Here is a 7,896-nt window from a genome sequence, read left to right as displayed (position 1 = left end):
CGGACACGGCCTAGTTAACTCGGATCGTGTTTCACTTAGATGACTAGAGGGATGTCTATCTGAGTGGGAGTTCATTGAATAATTTGATTAGATGAACTTAATTATCATGAACTTAGTCTAAAATCTTTACAATATGTCTTGTAGATTAAATGGCCCACGTTGTCCTCAACTTCAACGCGTTCCTAGAGAAAACCAAGCTAAAAGACGATGGCAGCAACTATAGGGACTGGGTCCGGAACCTGAGGATCATCCTCATAGGTGCCAAGAAAGATTATGTCCTAGAAGCACCGCTAGGTGACGCACCTGTCCCAGAGAAACAAGACGTTATGAACGCTTGGCAGTCACGTGCTGATGATTACTCCCTCGTTTAGTGCGGCATGCTTTACAGCTTAGAACCGGGGCTCCAAAAGCGTTTTGAGAGACACGGAGCATATGAGATGTTCGAAGAGCTAAAAATGGTTTTTCAAGCTCATGCCTGGGTCGAGAGATATGAAGTCTTCGACAAGTTTTTCAGCTGTAATATGGAGGAAAATAGTTCTGTCAGTGAGCACATACTCAAGATGTCTGGGTTGCATAACCGCTTGACTCATCTGGGAGTTAATCTCATGGATGATGCGGTCATTGACACAATCCTTCAGTCGCTTCCACCAAGCTACAAGAGCTTTGTGATGAACTTCAATATGCAGGGGATGGAAAAGACCATTCCTGAGGTATATTCAATGCTGAAATCAGCGGAGGTGGAAATCAAAAAGGAACATCAAGTGTTGATGGTGAATAAAACCACTAAGTTCAAGAAAGGCAAGGGTAAAAAGAACTTCAAGAAGGACGGCAAGGGAGTTGCCGTGCCCGGTAAGCAAGCTGCCGGGAAGAAGCCAAAGAATGAACCCAAGCCCGAGACTGAGTGTTTTTATTACAAGGGAAGTGATCACTGGAAGCGGAACTGCCCCAAATACTTAGCGGACAAGAAGGCCGACAACACTAAAGGTATATGTGATATACATGTAATTGATGTGTACCTTACCAGTACTCGTAGTAGCTCCTGGGTATTTGATACCGGTGCGGTTGCTCACATTTGTAACTCAAAGCAGGAGCTGCGGAATAAACGGAGACTGGCGAAGGACGAGGTGACGATGCGCGTCGGGAATGGTTCCAAGGTCGATGTGATCGCCGTCGGCATGCTGCCTCTATATTTACCTACGGGATTAGTTTTAAATCTCAATAATTGTTATTTAGTGCCAGCTTTGAGCATGAACATTGTATCAGGATCTCGTTTAATTCGAGATGGCTACTCATTTAAATCCGAGAATAATGGTTGTTCTATTTATATGAGAGATATGTTTTATGGTCATGCTCCGTTGGTGAATGGTTTATTCTTAATGAATCTCGAGCGTAATGTTACACATATTCATAGTGTGAATACCAAAAGATGTAAGGTTGATAATGATAGTCCCACATACTTGTGGCACTGCCGCCTTGGTCACATAGGTGTCAAACGCATGAAGAAGCTCCATGCAGATGGACTTTTAGAGTCTCTTGATTATGAATCATTTGACACATGTGAACCATGCCTCATGGGTAAAATGACCAAGACTCCGTTCTCAGGAACAATGGAGCGAGCAACCAACTTATTGGAAATCATACATACTGATGTGTGCGGTCCAATAAGTGTTGAGGCTCGCGGTGGCTATCGTTATGTTCTCACTCTCACTGATGACTTGAGTAGATATGGGTATGTCTACTTAATGAAACACAAGTCTGAGACTTTTGAAAAGTTCAAGGAATTTCAGAGTGAGGTTGAGAATCAACGTGACAGAAAAATCAAGTTCTTGCGATCAGATCGTGGGGGAGAATACTTGAGTCACGAATTTGGTACACACTTAAGAAAATGTGGAATAGTTTCACAACTCACGCCGCCGGGAACACCTCGGCGGAATGGTGTGTCCGAACGTCGTAATTGCACTCTATTAGATATGGTGCAATCTATGATGTCTCTTACCGATTTACCGCTGTCATTTTGGGGCTATGCTTTAGAGACTGCCGCATTCACTTTAAATAGGGCTCCGTCGAAATCCGTTGAGACGACACCGTATGAATTATGGTTTGGGAAGAAACATAAGCTGTCGTTTGTAAAAGTTTGGGGATGCGATGCTTATGTCAAGAAACTTCAACCTGAAAAGCTCGAACCCAAATCGGAAAAATGCGTCTTCATAGGATACCCTAAAGAAACTATTGGGTACACCTTCTACCTCAGATTCGAAGGCAAGATCTTTGTTGCCAAGAATGGATCCTTTCTAGAGAAAGAGTTTCTCTCTAAAGAAATAAGTGGGAGGAAAGTAGAACTTGATGAAGTATTACCTCTTGAACCGGTAAGTGGCGCAACTCAAGAAAATGTTCCTGAGGTGCCTGCACCGACTAGAGAGGAAGTTGATGATGATGATGATGATCATGAAACTTCAGATCAAGTTGCTATTGAACTTCATAGGTCCACGAGGACACGTTCCACACTAGAGTGGTACGGCAACCTTGTCTTGGAAATCATGTTGTTAGACAACGGTGAACCTTCGAACTATGAAGAAGCGATGGTGGGCCTGGATTCCGACAGATGGCTGGAAGCCATGAAATCCGAGATAGGATCCATGTATGAAAACGAAGTATGGACTTTGACTGACTTGCCTGATGATCGGCGAGCCATAGAAAATAAATGGATCTTTAAGAAGAAGACAGACGCGGATGGTAATGTGACAATCTATAAAGCTCGGCTTGTCGCTAAGGGTTATCGACAAGTTCAAGGGGTTGACTACGATGAGACTTTCTCACCCGTAGCGAAGCTGAAGTCCGTCCGAATCATGTTAGCAATTGTCGCATTCTATGATTATGAGATATGGCAAATGGACGTCAAAACGGCATTCCTTAATGGTTTTCTTAAGGAAGAATTGTATATGATGCAGCCGGAAGGTTTTGTCGACCCTAAGAATGCTGACAAGGTGTGCAAGCTCCAACGCTCGATTTATGGGCTGGTGCAAGCATCTCGGAGTTGGAACATTCGTTTTGATGAGATGATCAAAGCGTTTGGGTTTACGCAGACTTATGGAGAAGTCTGCATTTACAAGAAAGTGAGTGGGAGCTCTGTAGCATTTCTCATATTTTATGTGGATGACATACTGTTGATGGGAAATGATATAGAATTCTTGGAAAGCATAAAGGCCTACTTGAACAAGTGTTTTTCAATGAAGGACCTTGGAGAAGCTGCTTATATATTAGGCATCAAGATCTATAGAGATAGATCGAGACGCCTCATTGGTCTTTCACAGAGTACGTACCTTGACAAGATATTGAAGAAGTTCAAAATGGATCAGTCAAAGAAGGGGTTCTTGCCTGTATTGCAAGGTACGAGATTGAGCACGGCTCAATGCCCGACCACGGCAGAAGATAGAGAAAAGATGAGTGTCGTCCCCTATGCCTCGGCCATAGGGTCTATCATGTATGCTATGTTGTGTACCAGACCTGATGTAAACCTTGCCGTAAGTTTGGTAGGAAGGTACCAAAGTAATCCCGGCATGGAACACTGGACAGCGGTCAGGAATATCCTGAAGTACCTGAAAAGGATTAAGGAAATGTTTCTCGTTTATGGAGGTGACGAAGAGCTCGTCGTAAAGGGTTACGTCGATGCTAGCTTCGACACAGATTTGGATGACTCTAAGTCACAAACCGGATACGTGTATATTTTGAATGGTGGGGCAGTAAGCTGGTGTAGTTGCAAGCAGAGCGTTATGGCGGGATCTACATGTGAAGCGGAGTACATGACAGCCTCGGAGGCAGCACAAGAAGCAGTCCGGGTGAAGGAGTTCATTACCGACCTAGGAGTCATACCCAATGCGTCGAGCCCGATGACTCTCTTCTTTGACAACACTGGAGCTATTGCCCTTGCCAAGGAGCCCGGGTTTCACAGGAAGACCAGGCATATCAAGCGTCGCTTCAACTCCATTCGTGAAAGTGTTCAAAATGGAGACATAGAGATTTGTAAAGTACATACGGACCTGAATGTGGCAGATCCGTTGACTAAACCTCTCCCTAGAGCAAAACATGATCGACACCAGAACTGCATGGGTGTTCGATTCATCATAATGTAACTAGAATATTGACTCTAGTGCAAGTGGGAGACTGTTGGAAATATGCCCTAGAGGCAATAATAAAATGGTTATTATTATATTTCTTTGTTCATGATAATTGTCTATTGTTCATGCTATAATTGTGTTATCCGGAAATCGTAATACATGTGTGAATACATAGACCACAACGCGTCCTTAGTGAGCCTCTAGTTGACTAGCTCGTTGATCAAAAGATAGTCATGGTTTCCTGACTATGGACATTGGATGTCATTGATAACGGGATCACATCATTAGGAGAATGATGTGATGGACAAGACCTAATCCTAAGCATAGCTCAAAGATCGTGTAGTTCGTTTGCTGTAGCTTTTCTGAATGTCAAGTATCATTTCCATAGACCATGAGATTGTGCAACTCCTGGATACCGTAGGAGTGCTTTGGGTGTGCCAAACGTCACAACGTAACTGGGTGACTATAAAGGTACACTACAGGTATCTCCGAAAGTATCTGTTGGGTTGGCACGAATCGAGACTGGGATTTGTCACTCCGTATGACGGAGAGGTATCTCTGGGCCCACTCGGTAATGCATCATCATAATGAGCTCAATGTGACCAAGTGGTTGATCACGGGATCATGCATTACAGTACGAGTAAAGTGACTTGCCGGTAACGAGATTGAACGAGGTATTGGGATACCGACGATCGAGTCTCGGGCAAGTAACGTACCGATTGACAAAGGCAATTGTATACAGATTGATTGAATCCTCGACATCATGGTTCATCCGATGAGATCATCGTGGAGCATGTGGGAGCCAACATGGGTATCCAGATCCCGCTGTTGGTTATTGACTGGAGAGGCGTCTCGGTCATGTCTGCATGTCTCCCGAACCCGTAGGGTCTACACACTTAAGGTTCGGTGACGCTAGGGTTGTAGAGATATTAGTATGCAGTAACCCGAAAGTTGTTCGGAGTCCCGGATGAGATCCCGGACGTCATGAGGAGTTCCGGAATGGTCCAGAGGTAAAGATTTATATATAGGAAGTCCAGTTTCGGCCATCGGGAAGGTTTCGGGGGGTCGCCGGTATTGTACCGGGACCACCGGAAGGGTCCCGGAGGTCCACCGGGTGAGTCCACCTATCCCGGAGGGCCCCATGGGCTGAGTTGGGAGGGGAACCAGCCCATAGTGGGCTGGTGCGCCCCCCCCCCCTTGGGCCTCCCCTGCGCCTAGGGTTGGGTGGGGGCGCCCCCCACTTAGCTTGGGGGGGAAGCCACCCCTTGGCCGCCGCCCCCCTTGGAGATCCATCTCCTAGGGCCTCCCCCCAAGGCCCCTATATAAAGAGGGGGGAGGGAGGGCAGCCGGACACCCTTGCTCTTGGCGCCTCCCTCTCCCTCCGTTACACCTCTCCTCCCCGCTTGCGCTTGGCGAAGCCCTGCCGGGATCCTGCTGTATCCACCACCACGCCGTTGTGCTGCTGGATCTTCATCAACCTCTCCTTCCCCCTTGCTGGATCAAGAAGGAGGAGACGTCTCCCAATCGTACGTGTGCTGAACGCGGAGGTGCTGTCCGTTCGGCACTTGGTCATCGGTGATTTGGATCACGTCGAGTACGACTCCATCAACCCCGTTCTCTTGAACGCTTCCGCACGTGATCTACAAGGGTATGTAGATGCACTCCTCTCTTCCTCGTTGCTAGATGACTCCATAGATTGATCTTGGTGATGCATAGAAAATTTTAAAATTCTGCTACGTTCCCCAACAGCGGAGACAGTCCATTGGACGAGGGCCATCAGACAAAGAGAAAAGGACCGCGGCTAAGCTCCGGGAGGCTCTCAAACTAGAAGAAATATGGCTCCGGCAGCGGTCACGTGTCAGTTGGCTCCAAGAGGGAGATCGCAACACTGGCTACTTCCAAGCACAAGCCAAACAACGTCAGCGCTTGAATAAAATCATCAGTCTAAGAAGAGCTGACGGTTCGGTTTGTGCTGACGTGAATGAGGATAAAGCAGAGATACAATCATTCTATCAAAATCTATATATATCACAAGGGGTATTTGATATGAGTGAGTTGTTGGATTATATCCCTGTAAAGGTGACACCGGAGATGAACCTGCATCTTGACAGACCGTATGAACCACGAGAGGTACAAGAGGCTTTATTTCAGATGGCTCCTTCTAAAGCCCCTGGGGTAGATGGATACACTGCGGGTTTCTTCCAACGTCATTGGCAACTTCTGAAAGATGATGTCATAGCAGCGGTGCTTGGGTTTCTTAATGGAGGTGATCTACCGGTGGGACTAAACGATACTTCCATAACTCTTATCCCAAAGGTGAGACACCCTCAGATGATCCACCAGTACCGCCCTATTGCATTATGTCCCGTCTTATACAAAATAGCTGCCAAAGCAATTGCGAATCGTATGCGGGGCTGTATGGACGAAATTATTAGCGAGGAACAAAGTGCCTTTGTTCCGGGACGCTTAATAACTAACAATGTTTTGGAGGCTTTCGAAAGTGTTCACACTTTGCGAAGAAGGAAGAGAGGGAAGAATACGGCATGCGCGGTTAAGCTCGATATGATGAAAGCATACGACCGCGTGGAGTGGCACTGCCTGGAGGCTATTCTTCTCAGACTTGGCTTTAGCAACACATTAGTTCGACTGATTATGAAATGTGTTACTTCTGTGCGCTTCTTGGTTCGAGTAAACGGGGAGCTGCTACCCTACTTCACCCCATCAAGAGGTCTTCGGCAAGGCTGCCCAGCTTCACCATTCTTATTTCTCCTTTGCGCAGAAGGCCCTTCATCTCTTCTGAAATTTTATGGTGCCGCCATTGACAGGGGTGTAAGAGTGAGCTTTCAGTCGCCCTGGGTTAGTCATCTACTGTTTGCGGATGACTGTTTAATCTTCATCAACACAAATGCAGCCAGTGCAGAGCGACTTAACCAAATTTTGCGGATCTATGGGGAAGCATCGGGCCAGTGCGTAAATCGGGACAAAAGTGCAATATATTTCAGCCCGAATACCTCACAAACATCCAGGCAAGTTTTGAAAGGGATTCTTGGAGTGCATGCTGAAACCTTCAGCGAGAGATATCTTGGACTCCCAACAGCTGTTGGAAAGATCACAAGCGGCACCTTTGAGCATATTGGGGATCGATCAAAGGGCAAAATGCAGGGCTGGTCTGAACATCTTTTTGCATGTGCAGGAAGAGAAACTTTGTTGAAGTCCATAGTGCAGGCAATACCCACGTTCAACATGAGTTGTTTCTTAGTGACAAAGAAAGTATGTAAAAGTTTGACATCCAGTATGGCCAAATATTGGTGGAGTAGTTCTATAGATCGTAGATCTCTTCACTAGATATCATGGAAAGGACTTACAGTTCCTAAATGCAAAGGTGGTATGGGCTTCAGAGACTACCACCTCTTTAACTTAGCACTACTGGGAAAGCATGGCTGGAGATTCATGACAAATCCGAACTCCCTTTGTGCTAGAGTTTTGAAGGGGAGATACTTCTCAGACACTGATTTCATGCAGGCCAATGTTCCCCATTCTGCCTCGGCAATTTGGCGTGCCATAGTGGCTGGGCGCGAGGCTCTCAGTACGGGCTTAGTCCAGCGTGTGGGAGACGGCACCACCATCAACGCTTGGACAGACAAGTGGATACACACCACAGCTCCCAGAACCCCGTTGCTAAAACCTCCTAATACCAATGTGGAATGGGTTAGCGATCTGATCGATACAGCCAACTGGACCTGGAAGAGGGAGTTGGTACGGGAAACCTTCATCACACCAG

This window comes from Triticum urartu, chromosome 2A, assembly GCF_056163025.1.
Source record: "Triticum urartu cultivar PI428250 chromosome 2A, HENAU_Tu73, whole genome shotgun sequence".
In the NCBI taxonomy this organism is placed as follows: Eukaryota; Viridiplantae; Streptophyta; class Magnoliopsida; order Poales; family Poaceae; genus Triticum; species Triticum urartu.
The sequence above is the reverse complement of the archived record's forward strand: the minus strand, read 5'-3'. Positions refer to the sequence as shown.